Here is a 22,247-nt window from a genome sequence, read left to right on the forward strand (position 1 = left end):
GGCACCAAAGTCTTTTCCTTCTCTCTACTCTGCTTCTTTGTTCTTGTTTTCTAACTGTCTAGCACACCACCTCTTTTATATAATTTAGTTAAAAAAAAAGGTATGTTTCTGTGCTCAGCTGATGCAATTTATCAGCGTTGGGTTGCCCTCTGCTGTCCAAATGGCAAAGTACACCCATTTTAGCAACAGCTACCATTTCAACCAACAGCATGAGCATGGTTCTACATGGTCACCTTCTATTATCGCAAATATTCAGAAGTTACTTCTTTCCACCCCAATTCTCTTCACACAGGGCACAGCGGTTCCAGTGTCCATGAAGAGTTGATTACCGGATCAACGTTTCAGTATAGCGAAATGCTGTAGGATGTGTCGTCCTCACGAGCTGAAACTGAAAGTAGGTGCTGTAATTATGCTACTACGCAATCTTATGCCATCACAGGGACTCTGCAATGGAACAAGGCTGACAATTACATGTCTAGAAAGACACATCATGGAGGCCTGTGTGATCGATGCAACTTGGATACTGTTCTTATACCGCGGATACCTCCCATTCAATCTGATTTGTTTAGCCTTTTCAATGACCATTAATAAGTCATAGTGACCTACGCCCCCTTCCTGGAAGGGATCAATGGTAATTCTGATATTTTAAGAAGGGGGACAGAAGTGACCCTATGAATTAAATCTCTTCACAACCTTGCTCCTCTTTACCTCTCCTCTCTCATTCTACACCCCCTCTCTTCGTTTTGCTGATCTCCTCTTACACTCGGTCCCTCCACCCCCTTGTGCCTCCCCTCGTTTCGGCTCTTCTCAGCTCCTTGCCCCCTTACACTGGAACTCCTACCTTTTTCTATCCTCTCCTCCCTCACCTATTCCTCCTTCTGCTCCTCATTGAGTCACTCCTACATTCCCCTCCCTAACATCCTTCCCCTCACCCTTCTCTCCCTCCCTCTAGTACCCTTCTTTTCGTTCGGTTTATCTTTCCTCTTCTCTTCTAAATTCTCCTTCCTCCTACTATTCACTTTACTGACTACACTCTCCCTCTTCCCTCCTTCCCCAACCCCTTCCTCTCCTTTCCCCTTTTCTTATGCAAATTGTTCTACATGCTGATTTTCTGGTTTGATTCATGTTTACTGTTATTGCTTCTACTCTTCCATGTTTAATGTGTTCTTGTTAACTGTAAAGCGCCTTGGATTAAGGCGCTATAATAAAACAATATAAATTACCGACCAATATTAACCTTTAAGATCTGCTAGAACGGCTTATGTTGCACCGGGAACAGCTGGTAGATAAATGACACACAGTACATTTAAATTGATTACCCTGTTGTTCGACAAGCATGTAGCCCCTACCAGGTGGACCCTTACCAGGCTTTCAACGTTAATTATTTTCCCATTCATCTTTCTTGCAGTATTAAAGAATGTTGCATATCTTTTTTTATTTTTTTTAAAACCTTTATTTTTAGATTTTATAACATGATACAACTTCACACCTACATTAGGGTGGACTTAACTATGCGCCATATCCCACCCCGCCCCCCCCCCGACCCCCACCAACACATAGTTCAGTATCTTTGCAGGTATGTACAGCTTCGTCCAGATCTCTGTTTCAGGAGAGTAAGGGTGCCAGGCCAACTTGTTTGTTAAAGTGTATCTTTTAGTTAATGGTTGCTTGCTGGGAATGAAGGGGCGTCTTCAGCTTCCCTCATTAAGAATAGTATCACTGGGCCCCAGATATCTGGTGGACGGGCATGTAGGGGCAGCAGTTTAACTAAGTCTGTTTCTACATCCTGGCAGTAAAGGATGTCACTGCGCCAGGCAGAGGCTGTGGGAAGGGGTCCGCGGGTCCAGGCCATGGAAACTCTCCTGCGAGCGAGTGTTAACAGTAAACCTGCCACTTTCCTTATTGGTGCTGACAATAGCCTTGTCATTCCCAGTAGGGCAGCTGTTTGGACGGGTTGTATCTCTTCCCCCCCCACGATTGCAGCTGTCGTCTCTTGGACTTGGTTCCAGAACGGGGTCAGTTTGGGGCAATTCCACGCCAGATGGACAAAATCGGCCGAGGGTGCCCCACATCTTTCGCATTTTGAGGATGTTTCAGTGTGGTGTATGTTTGCTTTCGCCAGCGTGTAGTAGGTTTGGTGAAGGAAGTTAAAATGGATTAGTTTAAAGCGTGAATTGAGAGCTATTTTTTACGTTTGTCTCAGGATGTAGGTCCAGTCTTCATCTGGAATGGTTATGCGCAGAGACTTTTCCCACCTGGCTTTTGCACGGGTGTTGGTAGGGGTTGTATCGGTGATGATGGTTCTGTAGATTTGCGATATCAGCCTGCCCTCACCGTGCGCCTGTATTACGTTGTGTAGTAGTTGCCAGGTCGTGGGTTGTCGTGGGAAGTCGGGCAGGAGTGCTTGTAGGGTATATCGGGTTCGAAAGTAAATGAATGTGGTGTTACCACTTCTCAGCCTTGATTGTTGTGGAGTTATGAAACCTTCCTCGGTGAAGGGATCTCCTAAGGTGCCTATTTGCAGCTTTTCAACCCATTGGTGGAAGACTCTCTCCGATGACAGAGGAACCCCAGATATGTATTTGACGGGGAGAAGGGGTGCGTATCGTGTTTGCACTCCATATTTTTGGGCGAGTTTCTTCCAGATCTTGTATGTTGACAGCACCATGTTCATGGTGGTATGGGAGACCGGGGTCTGACCAAAGATAACCGCCCTCAACCGGTTGGGTGTCGCCAGGGCCCGCTCTACTTGTACGTGTGGTCTGACTGCTTGTGTAGAGTACCAGAAGCTGAGGAACTGTGCTTGCGCTGCCCAGAAGTATTTTTATAGATCCGGGAGGGCTAGTCCTCCGCTTGTCACCAGGAGAGTCAGTGTTGAATGTGCCACTCTGGCCGGTTTACCTGCCCACAGCAGCTCAAGGACCATGCTTTTCAGTTTGTTCAGGAAGGATTGTGGCAGCAATATAGGAATATTATTGAATAAGTACAAGAGCTTCGGTAGGATCACCATCTTGACTAGGGAGACTCTTCCCCAGAGGGATAGTGGCAGGGTCTTCCATCGCGTCACTCTTTCCTGCAAGGTTCTGGCAACCTCTTCGTAGTTGTTGCGAAATACCTCATGATAACTTAGGGACATCTGTATCCCCAGTTACCGGACTCTGGATGTTTTCCATGTAAGCTGAAAGTAATCTGCGAACGGTTTAGTTGCCGGGGTCAACGGAAATATGATGGATTTTGACTGGTTGATCTTTAACCCGGAAGCCGCTCCGAATTTGGTAACTTCCCTCATGACTGGGTTCAGGTTTTCTGTGGGATCTCGTGTGAACAGCACCAGATCGTCTGCGTATAGGATATGATGAGCCTGTGTGGGCCTATGAAGAGACCCCTATGTTGTCTTTGTTCTCGTAGGTTGAAAGCTAGTGGTTCCATTACCAGAGCGAATAACGGCACCGATAGTGGGCAGCCCTGTCTGGTACCGCGTTGTAACTCCACGGGGGCTGAATTTGCTGATCCCACGATAAAACTGGCTCGTGGTTTGGTGTATAATAGGGACACCAGTTTGATGAATCGGGCTCCTAGTCCCATTCTGGTGAGTACTGCGAACAGGAATGGCCACTCCACTGAATCATACTGCTTTTCGGCATCGAGTAGGACCGCAATTGCCTTCTGTCAGGGGTCTAGTGCTTCGATGACGCCGAATAATCTTCGGATTCCGAAGGTCGTATTGCGGCCAGGTATGAACCCCGCCTGGTCTGCCAGCACTAGGGCGGGCATCAGTGGCATCAACCTGTTTGTGAGTACCTTTGCTAGTATTTTGTTTTCCAGGTTGAGCAGGGAGATGGGGCGGTAGGACGCACATTCCTCTGGCGGCTTACCGGGTTTGTGCAGGAGGACGACGTTGGCTCGCAGGTGGACTGGGGGAGGGCTCCTTTCTCTAGTGCTTCTTCATATACCGTCGCTCGGAGGGGGGCCAGGGTATTCGCAAATGCCTTATAGAATTCTCCCGTTAGGCCGTCTGGGCCAGGCGCTTTGGAATTCGGGAGGGTCCTGATGGCTTCGATCTCTTCTTGCATGACTAGTTCATTAAGTGGTTCCCTCATTTGACTTTCGACCCAATATAGTTCCGTGTCTTCAAGGTATTTCAGTGGGGCGTTTGCGTCCTTGTTATGTTTGGTACTGTAAAGATCCTGGTAGAAGAGTCTAAATTCCTCTGCCATTCCTTCGTCGGTGTGGGTTAGCCCATCTTGCTTGGTGCGGATTCCTTCTATTGATGACGGCTTATTGTCAGCTCTTATTAGGTTTGCCAGGAGGGCGCCGGGTTTTTGGCCCTCACCATATTGCCTGATTCGGCTGCTGCGGTTTAGGAATTTTATCTTGCGATCTGCTATGGCGTTGAACTTCTGTAGTTCCTCTTTCAGGGTAGCCTTTATTTTGTTGTCCTTTGTGCTCGTTTTTTGGAGCTCAAGGCTCCTTAGTTGTTCTTCGCAGTATGCAAGTTCTCGCCGGATAAGTTTGAGGATGCCATTTTCCTTAGCGAGGCAGATTCCCCTCACAAAACACTTGAGTGCTTCCCAAATCGTGCTGGCGGAGGGGACTGAACCCAAGTTGGAGTCCAGTAACTCGGTGATCTCCTCTCTGTTCGGATGCCAAAATCTCATCTTGTATGGAGCCATTTTTAAATCGCCAACACTGCAGTGGGGACCTGAGTTTGGCTGGGTTGAGGCTGAGGATAACTGGGGAGTGATCGGAGAGAGTCTTTGGTAGAATATGACATGGGCCACACACCAGTGGGCCATTTTGTTGAGGCAAACAGGTAGTCAATCCTGGAGCTCGTGTTGTGGACCGCCGAGTGGAAGGTGTAGCCTTGAATTTCTCCGTTAGACGATCTCCATGCGTCTTTCAGATCGAATGCACTGCAGATTTCTCTTATTAGAAGGCTAGCCCTGGAGGTGGGCTGTGGCACGGTCCGTGACCTGTCCCTCGCTGGGTCAAGCACCGTATTCATATCACCTCCCCAGATTATGGTTGCCGGGTCTTGAGCTGAGAGGTGGGTCAATACCCAGCCAAAATTGTCGGGGCCGTCTGTATGAGGCGTATAGGAGTTGACGAGGGTTATTTTTTGGCCCGCTATGATGCCACTTACTAAAATAGCTCTGCCTTCGGAGTCTTTCTCTGTGTGGGCTAGTCGAAAATTGGTCCTCCTGTTGATTAGGATCGCGACCCCTCTGGAGTAAGATGAGTATGAGAAGTATCTGTGGCAGCCCCATCTTCTGGCCCAGAGGTGGTCTCTCCCAGGAAGCAGATGTGTTTCTTGGAGCATGGCCACGTCGATCTCATGTCTTTTCAGATACTGTAGAATTTTCCTTGTATTAGACGGGATGTTGCCACCGCTTATGTTCCAGGTAGCCACTTTGAATGGAACAAGGTAATGTATAAATTGGCTTTCATTTTGTTCACCTTGATCAGTGACTTTGTAGTTGGTTTTGATCTAGCGGTCTGGTTGCTGTTTGTGGGAGTATTTGCTGGACGGCGCAGTAGCAGTGGTGACGACATGGGGGACGGAGGATCGGCGGGAGGCGCCGAACAGGCGGCGCAATTCCCTCCCATTTCCCTTGGAGAATCTTTCCCACAGGCAACCCCCAACTGGCCCGTATGTGAACTACTGCCGAAGACGGCTCCTGAGGATTCCAGGCCGTCAACTGCATTCCCTCCCCATAACAGCAAAATGCAAAATGAACAAATGCTGTGCTAGGGGAGCTCCGGGCTTCCCAAGTATCCCTGCCCCCTTGTGAAATCTTTTTGCGCTTCTTCCGGTCGTTTCATTGTGGGATGCTGGAGGATTTTCTGCTTTTGCATGTTATGGTGGATTCCTGGGGTTTCTCTCCCTTTGTGGTCGGGGTTAATTAAGATTCCGGTCGGGGCAGCCCATCTGGTCCAGGAACATGTTCGCTTCTTCTGGAGATTGGTGCTGCACCCTTGGTCGTGCTGGAAAGAGCATTGAATAGATCATCTGGTTGTCTCGGAGTCTTTGTCTAATGTAGGTAAATAATCTCCTCTGCTTTTGGACCTCGAGGGAGAAGTCTGGGTAGATGTGGATCTTGTCTCCGCCATGTAAGAGTTCCCCCTTCTCCCTCGCCAGGCGGAGTATAGTGTCACGGTCCCTGTAAGTAGTTTTGCGATGATCGGTCTGGGTGGTGCGCCGGGGGCAGGCCTGGCTGATGGAATTCTATGTGCTCTCTCTACATTAAACAAGTGGGATAGATCCACTTGGCTGAAGAGGGATATGCAGAGTGCTTCGACATAGTCTTTCGTTTTGGACTGTGATTGGTGTTCACTTACTCCGATAATTCGGATATTGTTCCTCCTTGAGAGGCTCTCCAAATCTTCGCATTTGGCTATGGTCGTTTTCATTTGGGCCTCCAGCCTGGACACTTTGCTTGACATGGAGGCTGCGCAATCGTCTAGTTTGGAAAACCCTTTGTTCAACTTCATTCAGGCGTTCCGTGTGGGTGTCAATACGGTGTTGTAGGAGATCTACTTTGGATGAGAGGCCATCCATCTTGTTGTTTAGGCTGCCTATGCCAGCCTTTAGCTCTATGAGGAGTTTTTTAATTTCAGATGGATTACCTACGGGTTCCGTTTGTTGTGAATTGTCAGGTATGGGGTCATGGTCATCCTGTAAGCAAGGGGATTTCAGGGTTGTGCCGCTATCGAAGGTGAGCTTCCTTTGGGATTTATCTGTCTTTCCCATTGTGTCCGTGGGGTTGATAGCGAGGCTAGTTTATGATTATTTTCCGTTATGGCTCAGGCGCTGCGCCGGGACTTCACCAGAGTAAGGTGGACCAGGTCCTTTCCTATGGGACAAAGGAGGGGGGGCGCGGAGTGAATTGGAGAGACGGCAAGTGTTTGGATAGCTGAGGGCTCAAGTGGGAGTCAATAGTCCACAAAGTAGCAGTACGGATGATGCCTGATGGTCAGTTCCAATGAGTTTATGCAGCCAACATGTGTTTTCTACTTAGGTTTATCCCAGGTCAGATGAGTATGGTGGTGGGCTCTGAGTGGAGACGCCGTCAGGTCTTCCCCAGCCCCAGTACCTGTAGTGCTGGGTGACTTGATCTATGCTGGGGCCTGCGAAGGGCAGCTGCAGGTCTCGTGCGGATTACAGCTTGAAATTGCAGGTTTTGATGTGATATGGTTAGGCTGCGGATCGTTGGCCTCCGCTGGTTCCCCAATGGCGCCTGCTGACAAGGCGGTGCAACTGGTGGTGAGGGGGGTCCGGAGGCAGACCCGCCGCCTATCCCCGGAGGTGGGCGCTGCAGCGGCACAGACCGGCCAGTGAGCCCCGGAAGGGCCAACGGGTTTATTGGGACCACGACAGACAGGAGTGTGCCGGCAACTATGCATCCCCCGGGGAAGCTTGCTACAAGTCTTTGTTCTGCCTGATATTAGGGCCGGACGAGAACAGCAGGCGAGCCACGCCACTCTGTCCGCTTGTGTGTGCAGAGCTCCAGAGGTGCGGGATCACCAGACCTCCACAGCGCCTTGAGAGTGGGGGGGAGGGCGACGTGCCCCCGGGGGGGAGGGGAAGCCCGGCTCGCTCGTATGGTTATTCAGCCCGCGTACCCCCCCACCCCCACCCCCGCTCTCCGTACCTCGAGGCCGGTCCATCGCTGCAGAAGTTTCCACTGTGAGCTGCGGCAGCTCCGCGGCCCCGGCTGCTCTTCCTTGGCGGTTTTCCTCTTCCCGCTGCTGGTGTTAGGAGGTGTGGGGGGGCCAGGGCTCCGCGGCTCCAATAGCATGGCACCGGGGACGGGCCCCCGCACAGTCCGCTCCCGTCCCCGCAGCCCAGGCGTGCCGCTCCGATGCGAGGCGGGTGGCCAGCGCCCCACCCGGTGTCGAGCCACCAGTCCGCGCTGGGCGGTAGAGGGATCCCCCGGGTCTTCACTGACCCCCGCTGCCGCTCCCCCGCCGATCCTCTGTGCTATAACGAAGCCATAGGACAATTTTGTCCGTGAAGTCGTTATTAGAGGGGACCCATACTCCAAATTTCTCCCACCAGCCCATTGTTAAATTTGCGTATGAAGGAGCAAACGTTGTTCCCATGGCCGTGCCTTGCAACTGAGTATAAAACTTGTTGTCAAATAGGAAACTGTTGTTTGTTAAGCAGAGATTGATAATTTCCAAAATCATTTTACCATGCTCAAGGTAGTTCAAGGATCTTGTCTTTAAAAAGTACTCACAAGACTGTAGTCCATCGTTGTGATTGATGGAAGTATACAGGGAGACTACATCTAATGTGGCTAGTAGGTATGTCTTTTCCCATGGTATACCGTCAATTTTATTCAGGAAATCCTTTGTGTCTTGTAAATATGACGGTAGGCTTGCGACAAATTTAATCAATGTTTCATCTACCAGTTTAGACACATTTTCCAATAGTGCCCCACATAGAGTAACAATAGGTCTCCCCAGTGGTTTTGTTTTATTCTTAAATACTTTTGGTAGGAAGTAGATAGTGGGCATCGTTGGATGTTTAGGATGCAGATATTTACACATCTCTTCTTCCAATAAACCTTTCTCTTTCCATTTCGTAAGTACCTCAAAAAAGTTTGTCATTCATTTCTATTGTGGGATCCATATCCAGCATTTTATAACATTTGTGATCCCTTAGTTGTCTGTTGGCTTCACTGATGTAATCTGACCTATTCATAATGACAATGTTAGTCCCTTTGTCAGATGGTTTAATGATATGGTCTTCTAATGTTGACAAGTTGGATAGGATCTCCTGTTCAAGTCTTGTTAAATTGTTAGAAATGCTGATTTTAGTCCTTCTAAACTTTTTGAGATCATTTATAACAAGATCTTGGAAGGCCTCTGTTACCACCAGGATTGAACATGGGATTGAAACGTGACTTGGGTTTGAGTTTACTCTTATAGGGCCAGTCAGTGCTGATATTCATGAGTTCCCACTGGGGATCACTTATATCTTCCTATTCTTGCCAATCGTTTTCAAGGTGTATGAAATCTCATTATATATTCATATCTTCTATGACCACCGGAGTATATCCCGATCGTGGTTCATTTTAGGTGGGTTGACTGCAAAGAATTTTTTCAAGCGGATCTTACGCATATATTTGTCAAACGTCTCGGCGTAGTTATATGGAGAGGAGGGACAGAAATTTGGGCCAAGTTTTAGCACCTCAATTTCCTCTTCTGAAAAAGTATGTGATATTAAGTTGACAATGGACATGTCTGGTAATTGGCTTTGTGTAGTGATTAGTTTTTCGTTCCAGAGCGTGTTTGTCTGTCCGTCTTGTCCACTACCGCTGTGTCTGAGGTGGCAGCTCCTCCTTGTTTTCTTGTGCCTCGGGAATTGGTCGATTTTCCTCGCCCTCGCCCTCTTGTTTTTTTGTTGTTTCCGCTTCTGCCATCCATACCTAAGAGTCTCATCTCCTCTAAAAAATTCAATTTCCTAAAAAATTCAATTTCCTTTGGGGCTGATCATTTTCACTTTCAGTTGAATCAACATCGGAGGATGACGGTGTATTAGATGCTGCGTTCTCCGCATTCAATATTGTTGTTGGCAATGTACGCCTTAAAGTATCAAACCTTTTAGCAAATGTGAGGACCCTTCCTTTTTTGTAGTCCTCCTTGTCACGGAGAAATGTTCGTTGTTTTCGCAGCTTTATTTCTTCCTCAAATGTTTTCGGTCCCTTTTCTATGTTAATCCAAATGGCTTTACCTTCTTCGCTCTGATTGGTCTTTTTGAGTTGTTCCTCAATTTCTTGTATTTTCGTCAATGCTTTTTGGCGATCAATCCCTCCATATTTTATGAGGATATTTAAGAATGTCACTGAGCACCTGTTGCTGGATTCACCCCATTCTCCCAACATGGCCGGGTCTTGTTCCTCAAAGGTCGGTGTGGTTAGTATTCGTAAGCCTCTTGGAATTCGTCCTACATCAATGTAGTTTTGCAGTGAGTACTCTTCCCACCATTTGCTGATCTCCCTTCTTTGGAACTTTTTCTAATACTCTGAGGAGTTTCACTTCTTCATTACATTGAATATCTGGTGGTTTGTTATTAGGCTTACTTGCAGCAGCGCTGGTTTGCTTTTCACAAAATAAAAACATTGCTTGCTCTTTACGTGCGTTTTTTCTGTCCTTTTGTGTAGATATATTATCGCGTAGGATGACTGAAAATGGTATGGTGCCTCACTAGAGAAACAGTTCTCTCTTCCCTTGCTGAGTTCTCAATGAGCGTTGATGCCTATGAGATAATCCTTTTAGACGGCAGCCCGGTTTAAGTGAAGCATATATATGTAGAGTTTACAGAAAACCAGAAAAACAGAAATGGACCTATCACTGTGGTCGGGTGCGCCTCCAGCCACGTGTGTGGCAAGTCAGTTACTGTCGGCTGGAACTGTAGCTTCAACACTCGGAATACTGATTTGAAATAAATACTGGCAGGCACTTTGATTGCAAACTTTGGTGGTAAGGCTCAGTGCTCCAGATAAGATTTAGAAGCGAGTATTTTACTCTCTAGTTGGGAATAAAATTATTTTTTAGGGACTAAAAATGTAAGTCCAATTCCCAATGAGAGTATTTTATAAGCAAGTACAAATATGTTTTAACTGAAAAACGGACATTATTTCTATGCACCTAGTTAATCACGCACATTAAAAGATGCATGTTTTCTTCAGATCAGGCAGTTAAAATTGTAGTTTCGTCCTGTGGTACTACATGCACTACTGGTAAAAAAAACATCCATGGAGCTGTAAGAGTGAAAGTAGGAGTGCAAGATTCTGCATGTTTTTTCTTTACTATTTTTTAATTGGGAGTAAAAATAACCCCTATTTTATTTTTTTGGCAGTATTTGCCAATGTATAGGGAGTAAAAGTGCTTGATACACCCCTTATCTATAGGGCTGGTTAGGCTTTATTAAAGGGATCTCAAAGAGTTTGTAAGAGGATTCAATTCAACACTTCAGCTAAGTCAATGCCTAGTCTGGGATACTGAATGGAAACCCTTATTGATATATCTTTATGTCCAGTTCATGCGTTCTGGATGACTACCCCTATATAACACCCCTCTCTTGGAATCCCCCTGACCCCACTGAGCCAAGAAGTAGTTCTGTTTTGCAAGTTTAAAGGTTTATTTGATAATTTAAACTATATATATATATATATATATCACGCTTTATAATAAATTAATAATTGAATATCACACTGAATCTGAGCAGTAATCAATAATGGATAGTCTGGCACTAGCACACTTGTGAATAGGAACAGAAGAATAAGGTGGTAGAGAATGCTTTATATAAGTTCAGATGGATGTAATGTTGAATGAAAATGCAATACAGAAAATACTCAATATGATTTCAACAAAACAATGTAATCACTTTTCTCTGGCAATCCCCTCCCCCCTTTATGCAATGCAAGGAAATGGAAGGAAAGCACACAGTTCTCAGAAATGCAATCAAATGTAATTCAGTTCACCCCAGCAAGCTTAGACTACAGAAGTTTGAAACACAGGCCCCAAAATGCTTTTATATGTGATAGCAATGAAGTGAGAAATATGCTAAAATGCTTTTAATTCCCTCTAGAGGTTCAGGGTGAGTGGTATCAAGTTAATATTAGTCCATGCTCACTCTAGCAATGATTCAGGGATGGTTCTTAAGAGGCAAACGAATTTTTAGCAAATAAGGAAGCTGCTGTTTTCACACTTCGCGAGTGCGTTTTTCGCGATTGCGGCAGAAGTATAGGGGTAGGAATGCGGTTCTAGGTTCGTTGAAAAGCCAAGATTCTAAGCTTTCAGAGGAAAGTTGAACCACGTTCCTAGCACAAACGGTCACGGAGATATGAGCGATATGGTAAAGGTCGTTTTTCAGATTTGAAATTTTAAAGTTCAAAGTGACAAGTGACAGCTAGCAACTAGAAATGACAGGTGACAGCTTTGCAAATGACAGGTGACGGTTAGGAGACAGTTCTGGTTAGATTAAAATAGATTGAATTATATTATTTTAGCTAAGAGATTGGTTCTGCACAGTTCTGCTAGGTACTCACAATATATTTAGAAATAGAATGGGCCTCGCCACGGATCTGGTCAGGTTTTCTTCACTCGCCACCGACGGTCTCTGCGCACAGCGTCTGGGTCAGCTCTACTCTGCTGGTCTGGTCTGGGTCTCTGGTTCTGATCAGGTCTGTGGGTCCGGATACAGCGGTCTCCGGTTCAGCTGGTCTCTCTCTGGATACAACACTGCTCTCTGGCAAATGGCAAGAGTTCTTGCAAAGAATTCAAACAACTCGCCTGGCTGTGAATATGGCAATGATTTGAGACCTGCTAAAGAGGGATTTAGCTTGTAGTTGACCTCTCTGCTACAAATTCTGAAGTAAAGTCTTGGTCTCTGAAGGTGGATAGATTGAAGTCTCTATGTTGGCTCTCTGGAGGTTGATGGAGGTAAAGTATGGATTTTCCCGGCAGAGCGTCCCGCAGCAGATGGAATTCAAGGTCCCTATCTGTCCTGACTGTCTGCTTTTATGTGTTTTGAAAGTGGGTGTGTGTGCAGCATCACTAGCCAGCCCCTCTCTCATGATTGCCCATTGGCCCAATTCTCCCCTCTCCCATGATTGGGGAAGGAACTGTGAGTCAGAGTGATGCTGTAGGTTTTATGGGTCAGAGGATCCTCCCCTGGTCAGTTTGCCCACAAAATCTATATTTGATCAAAATGCACACTTCATAGATACACAGTGGTTTGAAATTACATGCATCCATCATGCATTTACTGATGGTAGCCCCTGTTCAAACTCTGCTCTTCCTGGGGGCTTGCATTCAGAAATGGCAATATTTTGTGCTTTTTAGTGGTTTTGCAACATCAGATTTTTCTCCAGATTTGTACACATGTACACGGCCTGTCCATACATACTCCAGTAAATTAACATGTCTCTAGCTTAAACACAGAGTCTGTAGTATACATAAATAGCAGGGTTTTGCCCCAGAACATCACACAAATTGGAGTTTGGGCTTGAATTGAAGGTACATTTTTTAAATTAAGGCTCTGTTGGAGTCCGCCTCCAAGACTTGGGTGGGTCAGTCACATGTGTCTTCTGGCAGGCAGGCCTTTGTTGACAGGAAACAGTCAAAATCAACATATCCTATTCAATTGCAAGAGCCTATTGTGTGGTCTCCAGGAGGCTCCCAGCCAGTCTGCCTTCTATCAATCAAGAGGTCATTGTGAGATTCTAACTCCTGGTGTGAATCTCTGGAGGTGAGAGGGTTTCCCAGGCTTCAGACCTCTGGGAACAGCAGGTGGCTAATTTTTAATTAAAATGCAGCCTTTGAAGTCAGCTGAGTCAAATCCCTTTGTCAGCAACTGCACTCAGTTCTCCTGTCAGAGTTTAGACCGCTAGCGCCGCCTTGAGGATTTTGTTGGTACTGCATGCAATTTGGGATCTTTCTTGGATTAATGCATTCTAAACAGGAATGGTTCTTACATGGTAGTAAATAATCCTTGCTTAACATTGTTTTGATGGGGCTCCTTACAGTAAAATGATTATGTGGAACCCCACAAAAGGGTTGAAACTTTAAAGTGAGCCACGATTTCAGCAACTTTTTGACATCAATAACAGTGGATTTTGTTAACAAAGATCTTTCTTTACACTGGTGGGTGGCAAGTGATTTAGGTGTGCGCACAAACTGCGTGGTTCTCCTGGATTCTGGCGCACTTGTGGGCTTTTTGGCCATCTTGGATTTTATAAGCCCACAGCACCAAATGTTGCAGCATGATAGCTCAAACGTGGGTCAGGACACCCAACAGATCCCCCCACGTGACTGCCCTTTGAATTTGAGTCGATGGGGAGTCGGGTGCACAAGGGTTTTGACCCACGCACTGGTCTGTCCGCATAATCTTCTTCCAATTCTGCAAATGGCAGAGTTCAGCATCTTTTCCTCCATCCAGTACTGATCGATCGGTTCTCCTCGCCGGTCCTGATGGGAATATTGGGCGGTACCCTGGGCCCCTCGCGTCTCTGCTCCCGGTCTCCGGATCGTCCTCCCTGGCCAGTCTCAAGGTTTTCTTTCTCCTAGGACGACAAAGGAAGAGCGGCAATACCTATTCATGGACATTTCTCCCCCACCATTGATATAGTGGGGTGGCATATATATTTTAGAACTCGGCAGATATGAACATGCACATTTTTTTAAAGACACAGAATTTGATAGGCTATATGTAGGATCTTTTAAGTTAGAACTGAATTAATCGGAGACAGTACCCTCTAGGATTCCAGAGGATTCCTCCAGTTGTTGCAGAGTGTGCCTGGGATGGCAACACTTCAACTGGTTAATGTGGACCCACTTGTCTTCCCCCTCTGCCAAACCGCCTTTGGGGATGCGGATCTTGTAGGCCACAGGGGAGATTTTGTCTATAATCTCAAAGGGTCCCTTCCATGTGGGCAAACATTTTCGCTGTTTGGCCTGGTTCCTTTGGAAATTGTATAGATAGACCCGGTCCCCCACCTGATATTCCTTCCTGGAAGTTTTCAGGTCATAGTGGGTCTTCATACTCTCAGCTGATCTTTCTAGATTCCGCTGAGCATAGGCAAAAGCATGTTGAAGGTGTTTCCTTAAATTCTCCACATACTCATGAGTTGTGGAGGCATTTATTAGGGTCTGCTCTTGGGTCCTGTAGAGCAAATGCTGAGGAAGCACCATCTTGCGCCCAGTCATCAACTCAAATGGTGACATTTTGGTTGCAGATGAAGGGGTAGATCTGATGGCCATTAGGACCAGAGGTAATCGGATATCCCAACGTGGCCCTGAATCTGCCACAAACTTTTTTTAAGATGCTCACAATGGTTCGGTTATATCTCTCTACTGCCCCAGAAGAAGCTGGCCGGTAAGCAATATGCAACTTCCTTTTGACCCCCAGTATCTCCCACATCTTTGTCATTACTTCACTGGTGAAGTGGCTACCCCTGTCTGACTCAATCCTTTGAGGTAGACCAAAACGGGAAAAGATGTTTTCAAGGCGGCTGCCGTTTCTGCCTTGCAGTTTGGGGCTGGGAGACATTCCACCCACTTGGTAAACAAGCATGTCACAGTCAACATGTATTTATTCCCCCTAGCAGAGCGAATCACGGGGCCTACAAAGTCGATTTGTAAATCTGACCATGGCAGTGTCATCCCCCTCTTTTGGAGAGGCGCACGGTGCGTGAGGGATGATGGCTGAAATTGTGCACACACAAGACACCCCTTCAAGTATTGGTCGAGGTCCTCCCCCATGTGTGGCCAGTATGCAACCTCTCAAGATTTCCAATGTTGTGTGAAACCCCCTATGACCGGCGGTGGCCGCATCATGGGCGTGACTTAACATCAGGCTTCGGAATGAGGTAGGAACCAACCCCTGATCGTGGCCAGCTTTGGATTTCCTTACCAGCAAACCGTCTTGGATTCGGAACATTTTTGGACATTTCATCAACACTCTTTGGTCCTCTTTCCCAATATAATCGGTATCCGTCAGGGGAAAGTTCTCAGGGTCCTCAAGGTGTTGGTAAAACTTACCAATAATTGGATCCCCCTTCTGAGCGGTAATCAAATCAGCATCAGGGATCTCCTTACTCCATTGTGCAATTGAAAGGTTGTTGTGAGCATTTGTCTGGGACCTAGTGATAGCAGTGACCTGGATTCCCCCCAACAGGGACTCGATCTCAATTAGATCCCCTTGGATGGCCCCGGTTTTGGCCAGCTGATCAGCTAAGTCATTTCCAGTTTTTTCTGGTCCCTCTACTTTGGAATGACCCTTGATCTTTTTCCAATAGATGGTCATCTCATTCGAGGTGACCAGATCATCAATGTTTTGGATCAACTTCCCATGTTTCAAGGGTTTGTTGTTAGCACATAACATGCCTCTGGTTTTCCAATTAACCAGGTGCTCCACGAACCCGTTCCGTACATAATCCGAATCTGTGATTATCACCAGTTCGTGGAGTTGATACTGGACAGCAGTGAGGATGGCCTGATGCACAGCCATCAATTCTGCCACCTGACTACTTCGGGGACCAATTTTGTATCCAGCGGAGGGTTCTGGGGACTCATTCACCCATGCATTCCCTACGCCAGCCACCAGTTCTTTCTCCCTGTCGTTGTCAACATGGTAAGAGCATCCATCCACATAGACAGTGGGCATTCCCTCACACTTGTCTTCTTCAAAGACTTTGTGTGGGGAATTAAGGTATGCCTCCGTGTTGTCCTTGATTTTTAGACTTTCGTCCTCGAGGCAGTTTTCTCTGGCACAATCATGCAAGTCAGCCAGACCTTGCGCGAGGGGACTCTTCTTGTTTTGGCCATATCGGACCTCCACAGGAAAGCCTTGCATTGACAGAATCCAGGAAGTAATTCGGGAATTACTCACATTTCTGGCCCGGATTCTGTCACTTCTGAGATATTGCAGAGGCTGGTGTGGAGTCTCCACTATGATGTGTTCCCCCTGGATAAACGGGCGGTAATTCTTCAATGCCCACACCGTTGCCAGGAGTGCCTTCTCACAATCGTTGAATTTTTCCTCCACAGAGGATAAAGTTTTGCTCGCATAGGAGATTACTTTATTGACCTTGTAATGCTTTTGGTATAATACTGCTGTCAAGCACGTATTAGAGAACCCAGTCTCCAGGAAGAACTCCTTGTTTCTGACAGGGTAAGCTAGGCAAGGCGCTTGTGAGAGGCTTCTCTTGAGTTGTTTTACTGCCTCGGCTTGTTCTGGACCCCATTCCCACTTGACCCCCCCCCCTTCAGGAGATGAATCAGGGGTCTGGTGATCCCTGCGTATCCCTCAATGAACTTTCTGCTGTAATTAGTCAGTCCAAGGAGGCTCCTTAGTTCCCGCAGAGTTGTGGGGTCTTTCAGTTTCTGAAGTGCTTCCACTTTCTTTTCCTGGGGACAGAGACCCTGAGGAGTAATCTCATGCCCCAAGAAATTAACACGGGTTCTACACCACTGTGCTCTCTGAAAGGAAAGTTTTGCTCCGGCGGCCCTCAACTGAGTCAGAACATAACAGATCTCCGCTATGTGTTCCTCCACAGATGAACTTTTGATGAGGACATCATCTACATAAGCCAGGTTACCCCTCGCACCCAGGTCGGGCACGGCCTTATGTAGGAAAATGTTAAACTCATTACCGGAGTTAAGGTATCCGAAGGGAGTCCGGGTCCATGTGTACTGCTGGCCCCCAAAGGTAAACGCCAGCTTGTATTGGTCCTCCCTACTGACAGGCACAGTCCAGTATCCATTGGTCAGGTCTATTGCAGTGAATACCTGTGACCCCTGGATCTGGGCCAGCCCTTGGTCAATGTAGGGCAGAGGCCATCGGGAAGTATGGACCCGTTTGTTGAGCTCCCTGAGGTCGGCGCAGAGTCTCCACTAGCTGTTTGGCTTCAATATTCCCAGCACCGGATTATTGAAGGTGCTGTGGACTGGACGGATTATTCCCCGGGACTCAAGGTTCTTAATTATTTCAGTAAGGGACTCCATCGATGCGAGAGGCAAGCGATATTGCTTCACAAACACAGGAGTCATGCCAGGGTCCGTGGGGATTGTTGTTGTGTGGATGTCAGTGCCACCACAGTCATATGAGTCTACCGCAAAGAGATCTTGGAAATCCAAGAAAACTTGTTTCAACTTTTGCTTTTGTTCCAGAGTCACACAGGCATCAGCTAGGTTGACTCTCTCTTCCACCATCTGCCTGAAGCCTGGAAAGACTTCTGGTGGCTATTTCAGCGGCCTCCTCCAGCTGGGTGGAGAAGTCCCTGGTCAGAGTGCTGATTTGGACTGGGGGCTTCAGGTGGGAAAGGCAGCCCTCATGGACTTGGAAAATCACCTCATCCCTCCTGAAGTCACAAGTCACATCTTCCTTACCATAAGGGCAAGAAGTGTACACCAGGAAGTTCCCCCCCATGCCGGGTAAAAATCCTGTCTGGTGTTGTATTGTCATCACTGTCACTGTCAAAGCAGTCCTTGGGGATTGGCCCTAACAGTTCATTACCTAAATCGATGGAAAAATGACGGTCATCAACCGCCATTCCAATAATGGTGCCTGCGGCTAGAGTAATACTCTTTAAGTCGCTGTTATCCACCTCTATTAGAATGGTGTCATGTTCTATGTTGACTAATGGAGTTGGGTTTACCCCTAATCCTTGCTGTTGGAGAGAAGCATTTAGATGTATGTAAGCATCAGGGTTTTGCAAATGTTGTCCTCTTTTAGCTTTCACTTCCAGGGAGAATTGTCGGGTCCTTTCTGGGATGGTGACTTCCTCTTTGATCTGAATTTCAACTGCATAAGGTAGCAATTGAGCTGACCTAAATGCTTTTTCTGGATCATCAAAGCCCATGGGATTATCCGCTAATCGGGACCAAGCTTTGAAGTTTATTAGGTCCAAACTAATGGCAAAGCGATTGAGAATGTCACTGCCTAAGTAAAAAGCGGCAGTGACGTCTCGCACGACCCAACAATTGTGGACTATTCTCTTGTTGCCAATGGAGATTTTGAGCATACACCTGCTTGGCAGGAGATGTTTGGAATTGGGTGCTTCCATGTCCATTTCCCATTTGTCTATCAGTTTGAATGTGGGAATGGCTGGATCTTTTGGGAGTTGGCGGAACATGGTTTCGCTGATGAAACTCTTACCGTTGTTCACACACACACTCGAGCGAGAACAGAGTCCTTCCCATCATTTAACTGAACAGGGATGAACAACTGCTCTCCAATTTGCTGAATATCAGCCAGGCTCTGAGCTGATTTCACATCTTTATGGACTATAGGAGTGGGAGTTTCTGATTGTGGATTAGTATAGAATCTCAGAGTGTTTCCTTCCAGCGTGGAGTACCACTTTAGACTGGAAGGAAGGTTGATTTTCAGAAATAGAGAGGACCCTCCATCACCAGTCTGTTGTCCTACTGCTATTACCGTCACGTCTGGAATTCGGCTATTCTGGAAGTGAAATTCTACTTTGTCAGATTTTTGTTCAACCATGTGGCAGGTGCCGTTTAAACTAACATGGTTGACACTCTGTTTTAATTTTATTGGTCGGCTAGTCTGGGTCCAGAGGGCCTTGTTTACGCAATCTATTAAGGGTGACAACCTCCTCAGGAGGTCATTCCCCAGTAAACCAGGGGTGCCCTCTGGAGTCACTACTATGACCGGGTGTTTCACCTTGAGTCGCCCGATCTTAATATCCAAGTCTGCCGTCCCCTCGACGGGAATTTCCTTCCCGTCAAAGTTCTGGAGTTGTCCAGGAAGTGAGGTGAGAGGAATTTGGTAATTCCCTCCCCTTCCTGCATTCAGTTCATCAAAGGCCCTTCTGGACAGAAGGGTAGCTTGAGATCCCGTGTCCACCAGCGCTGAAATCGTACCCTGCCCCTGTACTTGTACCGGGGCATAATATCTTCCCTCCTTCTCCTCAAGGGGGCACAGATAATGCACATTTTTGGACAACTGGTGGGCTAACTTTCTGGTTTTGGACATTGCAAGAGAAAAAATGTGGGCAGAATTCTGTGGAGAGCCTTGGGAATCTGAAAGAAAAAGTTGGCAACTGGAGATCAGAGCCATTGTTGGTTCCCCTGGTTCCGGTTCTGGGCCGCCCCGCCCTTTTTGGAGGCAGTCATCAGGATGGGTTTGAACCAGGGGATTTCGGTATTGTGGGTTCTGGGATTAGATGATGGGCGGCGGTAGCTCAGTCTCCATATCTCCCCAGTCTGAATTGACATCCCTTGGGACCCATTTTTCCTTGGGAGGAGTTCCTCCATCTCTGAAGGAGAAGATCCTTTCCCCAGGATCCTCTGGGGATCCCTCTCCTTCAAATTGGAAGATCTGTATTTCTTCCACAAAACGGGTCTGTTTGGGTCCTTTGTTTCTCCTACCCCCCCCTCTGCTCCTTGGGAGGCAGGCTTTCAGGGGTAGGAGATTTTGTTTCCGGTTCCTGGTTTTCCAGGGGCTGTTTACAAGTTGGGAAGGAAGCTTCCTCCAAGGCTTTACAGCCCCCTTCCCCTTGTGCCTCCTCCCTGGGAACCGGTGTGTTATCGGGGTGCTGCCCCCGTCATTGTTCTGGAGCACCAGGTCCAGAGTTGGGTGCGTTCTGCGCCGGCATGCCGATCTGAGGGTTCTGCTGAGCCCTCAGTATGTGACCCAGATCGCGCGCCATGTTTTGAACCTGGCGCTCTAACTGGGAAACCCGCTCAGGCTGATACGGGGCCCTGTTTTCTCCCCTGGGCTGATCCCGGGAAGGGTAGCTATCCCTTCTTTGGTAGTACCCCTGGTTAGGAAGATTTGGATACCCCTCCACCCTTGGCCTCCCCTCTCCCGGATTCGGTTGTCTGGGCTCAGGGAATTGGGGAAAGAAGGGTGGAGGATTTTGGGGCTGGAAGTTGGGTGGATACCTGGGGAAGAAGTTCTGCCCAGGGTTTGGTGAGTTTCTGCCCTCCTGTGAGAAGTTGGGAGGGAAGTTCTCTGCGTTAGGTGCTTGGCTGGATCCCCCCCCCTTCGGCTGGAGGAGTCCACACATAACCCAGGATGGGTCGATTTCCCTTGTAACGGGGACTTACATAGTCAGGAGAGCGAGGGACCCCATTTGTGGGACTACCTCCTTGACTCCCTGTATGTGACTGGCCCGAGGACCTTCTGGGCCTAGCATTATTAGGTGCAGGTAGGTTTTTAGGCCCCCCCATCTCCAAATCCAAAACGGCGGCAACCTATACCTCTGCCACCTTGGCAGCAGCAGGGGTGCTGTTAGTTTTGGGGTTTTTGGGCTGGTTTTTGTTTTCCACCGGTTTCTGCACCTCGTAGATGCAGGTGGCTTGTTCAATGACCCATTCTAAAGATCTTTTCTCATGAAAATCTCTCACGAGCTGGGTCATTATATATTTGGGCAAGGCATGGAAAAATGTATTGACGAATTCTCTACTGTCTGTGCGCACCCTCCTGGTGGTCTGCGCAAAGGCCCGTTTCAGTTCTTGCACAAATTCTTGTGGGGCCTGATCCTCCCCACATTGCAAATTGTAGGCTGCCTTGCGAGCCTCTTGAGGATTTCTGTGAACAGAAAAATGTTTCAAGATTGCCGCCTTATAGGTGGACCACCTTAAATGATTTTGGTCCTCCAGCCCCGCAAAGAAACTGGAGTATTCTGGGGAGAATGTCCACTTTACATATTGGATACAGCTTTGGCTGTCCTTCAAATGAAAAGTCTCCATCATTTGCTCATAGAGCTCCAAGTGTTCCCAAACAGAGTACTTGGCGTTCTTATGATAAGGCGTGATGACACTCCTGATTGCCTTAATCTGTTTCAATGGGTCCTTAAGCAAGGCCCTTTTTGCCTTATTGGCCCTTTTGGTCCGGGTAACCCTGGTCCATTCATCTTCTGACTCAGAGGCACTGCTCCCAGTGGTTCCCGTCTGTTCTTCCAGGTTTTCCCGGATTCTGCGAGCCTGGGAATGGCTGGCAGAATGTGGGGACCTGGTCTCCTGTGTCCTGTACCGCTCAGAGGAGTCTTCAGATCCCTCCTTGCTGCCAGGATTTGATGGGTACCCCCCCCCCCACTGACCTAACTGGGCAGAGGTTTTCAGGATGCCCTTAATGGGCCTACTCTCCTGGGGTTCCCCATCAAATTGCACTGTGCTTGGGTGCCCATACCCGGATGCCCGCCCCTCCATTCCTGGGTGGTACTGGCCTATGAGCCCCATGCTTCTGGCTGGATAGTAATCTGCCATCCCTGTGGCCCTGTGCTCATGTGCGCCCAGGGACATGGGGGTGGCAGAGTCCAGGGACTGAGAGAGATAAAGGCCTCTGGTACTAGGGCTCCTGGGGTTATGCTCAGGAGTTTCTCTTTCCCAGCGAACCATCCGCCCCTGCTCCCTGTTGCAATGCAAGAGCCTGCGCCTTCAGTTCCTCAGTTAAGGCCTTACTAGACTCTATCAGTCTCTCCTGCATCGCTACCTGTTGTTGGAGCCTATCATTGTGCTGGCAGAGAGCCTCGTTTTCTCTCTGTGCCGCCTGATTGGTCCTGGAGTACTGGGCCAGTCTCTGCTGCAGGAGGGTTACCTCCTGAGCTGTGTCCCTATTGGCCTGCTCCTTTCTTGCTAGAGCATCCTCCACCCTCCTGGTGTGCTCTAACAAGTTCTGGTGTTCTTTTTGGAGGTCACCCAGTCCCTGGTGGGCCAGGTGATTTTCTTCCATTTTTCTTTTTAAGTGGCAGACTTCCTGGCCTAAAGTG

At 47.8% G+C, this 22,247-nt stretch overlaps 1 protein-coding gene across 2 annotated transcripts in view; it reads left to right on the forward strand.

Annotated features, from left to right (window-relative positions):
- The window catches only part of BPGM (bisphosphoglycerate mutase), a 488,122-nt gene that overhangs the window by 46,697 nt on the left and 419,178 nt on the right, over positions 1–22,247 (forward strand). The window contains exon 1 of one of the 2 annotated variants that reach the window (XM_069628346.1): positions 375–394. The exons of the other annotated variant lie outside the window; for it this stretch is intronic. The gene's annotated coding sequence lies outside the window, so the exon portion shown is untranslated. Of the gene's footprint in view, positions 1–374; positions 395–22,247 lie in introns of those variants that run through there. 2 annotated transcript variants of the gene reach the window in all.

Source organism: Ambystoma mexicanum, chromosome 12 (assembly GCF_040938575.1).
Source record: "Ambystoma mexicanum isolate Mex_15411 chromosome 12, UKY_AmexF1_1, whole genome shotgun sequence".
NCBI classification, from domain to species: Eukaryota; Metazoa; Chordata; class Amphibia; order Caudata; family Ambystomatidae; genus Ambystoma; species Ambystoma mexicanum.